The sequence below is a fragment of the Hibiscus syriacus genome, unplaced genomic scaffold, assembly GCF_006381635.1.
Source record: "Hibiscus syriacus cultivar Baekdansim isolate YM2019G1 unplaced genomic scaffold, ASM638163v2 tig00116964_pilon, whole genome shotgun sequence".
NCBI lineage: Eukaryota > Viridiplantae > Streptophyta > Magnoliopsida > Malvales > Malvaceae > Hibiscus > Hibiscus syriacus.
This window is the reverse complement of record NW_024063489.1, coordinates 2,194,005-2,197,076: the sequence shown is the minus strand read 5'-3', so window position 1 is coordinate 2,197,076 and position 3,072 is coordinate 2,194,005.

The following is a 3,072-nucleotide window of genomic DNA, read 5'->3' as shown; positions in this document are numbered from 1 at the left end:
GATTCCACTTTCAAATCCGACTCTGGTTCGGGTAGTGGTTGAAAACCATTCTGAAGCTCGAATCCCTGAGTCGTTTCGGACATAGCGTTGAACGAGAGATTTCCGTTCTACGTCGAAACGGGATCGAAGAACAAAGAGAGAGAGCACGAAGGCAAAAATAACAACGCTTGGGAGAAGAAGATAGCACAGAGGCAAACGGAAAAGAAGGGTATTTTAGCCCTTACCAGGCGAGAATAGAAGAATACCTAAGGGGATGTGGGGGAATAACATTCCCAGAAATATTTACTGTTGGGAAAGAAAAATTACCTTCACTTGAGAAAGAATACCCAACCAAACATGGGTATCCTTAGTCATGAAAAAAATATTCCCACCAGAAATCCTAAAATCCTCCATCCAAACGCCCCCTTAATGTTACGTGGAATTCAATAACTGGTGGGCTCTACAAGCTTTGACGTACTTTCAATTTAAAATAAATAATTTTTTTAAGTTTAGGAAAGTTATATTTAAAATAGTATAATAAAATAATTTAATATAAAATCAATTAAAACATGACAATAAATATTGACATTAACTAGAACATGGCATTATGAAGTAGGAAGAATGAAATGAACCTGGAAAAATATATGAAGATAAGATCAATGTGAAACAAATTATTAACTTCAAAATATTATATAAAAACATAGTACTTTACATACTAAAAAAACAAGAACGCGATACAAACACACATTTTTCCTTAAATTGAATTACAATTTGGGCACTAATAGTCATAAGTTAAACCATAATACAAATACAACATAAACAAATAAGTTATATTCTAAATTGTTTTATTATGATAAAATATATGAAACTAGACATGAAAAATTAACTTGAATAAGATATACAAACACATATGAAAATTCACATTAAAATCAATTATATTTTAGAATAAGTCGTCAAAAGTTTTCAGTTAACATATTATTCTTCTCTCGATTGTGAATTTATTATTCTTTAAGAGTAAAATTCATATTATGACTCTCACTAGATAGAAATTGCTTAAAAAATAACATTTATAATTTTTTTAAATACGTAAAAATAATGTAAATCTACATTAAACATGTAAAAATGTTAAATAAGTACGGGGATAAAAATTATAGAAAATGAAGGCGGTAAAGAAACAGAAAAGGTGGAATTACTTTGCCTAACTTTGATTAAAAAAAGTAATTAAAATAATGATTAGGTTAAGATTGGTAGGATTCCCTCACCAGTCCCAAATGGTACAGTGTGGGTTGGGTCTGTGGGCGCATTTACTTAACTGACATATTTTGTTCCTAATATTCTCTATTTAACATCCGTTAACCATTATTTCTCAAAATAACACTCATTGGCTGAGGTGGCACAAAGACGCATCCCCGGAGATGCGTTTTCACGGGATTCTGATGACTCGGCTGCCACATGTGGAATGCGCATCCCTGAGGACGCATCTTCCATTAAATGTCATAAATGTCCTCCAGTAAACGTCCGCTGCAAGGGATTGAAGCTAACTCTTTTAGAGTTAATCTACAAGAGAGGTGGTGCGATTGTGGTTTCTTTCAAGCACTCAAATATCCATGTTCTCATGTTATTGCAGCTTGCTCACATTTGCATTTGGACTACAAAAATTATGTTGATCCCGTATACCAACTTTCACAAGTATTCAAGGTATATGAATTTGAGTTTCTGCCCAATGGAAACAAAAGAGACCCAGATGAGATTCAAACTTGGCTTACAATTGTACCAGATCCATTGATTTTGAGAGACTCAGGTCGTCCAAAATCTACTAGAATACATTATGATATGGATATTCGGGAGAAGTCAATAGAACAAAAACGATGTGGGCATTGTAGAAACATCGGCCACAATAGAAAAAAAATGTACAGCTCTGTTATCATCACATAACCGTTAACCCTTATGTAATTAATATTATATTTAAATGAATGTTTTTGTTTCTAATATTTAAATGTAATTACATTTTCTATAATTTCTCAATGCATGTACACGTAAATAATTTTTTTAACTTTTTATTTAAAAAGTATTTTATGATATTTATTTAATATAATAATTAATATTATTTATTATAAAAAATTAATTATTAATTTTAAAATATTATAATAATTCCACCATCTAAACAGAGAAAAAAATGTTAAATTAAACAGATTAAAAGTAAGACTAAATTGATAAAATATGTAACTATTGAATATTAAATGTGTAATTATACTAATTTTATTAACTTATGCATCAATATTTTCTTTAAATATTGATAACAAATGACTAGATTGATAACATTTAAATAATTAATTGATAAAATTAATAAATCAATAATAAAAATAATAATATATAACAATAAGTGTAATATTATAATTTCATACATTTTTCCTATAACTACAATAAGATCAAAGCTAGTTTTCATCTATTATTTCATCCGATTAATGTCGCGTGGAATGAGTGAATGCCAAAGTCCCTGAAATATATAATACTAAAACCTAATTTCGCTCCACCTTGAACACACATTTAAAAAATACATTCGATAATTCTTAAATTATAATCGAAACACTTTACATAATATATTAATTATTTATAATAATAATAATAAAAATAAAATCTTTATTATTAAAAGAAATATCAGCGTGACATCTGACTTAACAAAACCATATAAAGCGTCTTACCCCACGTGATAATTAAGTCATTAGAATCTCGTGAAAATACATCCCAAGGATGTATCTTTATACCACCTCAATTAAAAGGGTGCTCTTCAAAAAATAATGATCAACGAATGTTAAAAAGAGAATATTAGAGACAAAATGTGTCAGTTAAGTAAATGCCCCTGAGTCTGTAAGGATGATGCTGTTTTTGGGAAGGAACCAAATCCGTGATTCAATTTATCTTTTCCTTCGGGATTTGGTTTGCAAATTTCGATAACTCATTTATTGTGCAGTCAGAATGGTTTTAATTCCAGAAATTAAATATTTTTATTCCCCAACTATTGACTGTAGTGTAGAGCAGGAACTGAGTTATGGAGGAGACAGCCTATGCATTCACGTGCTTCATGCACGGTGA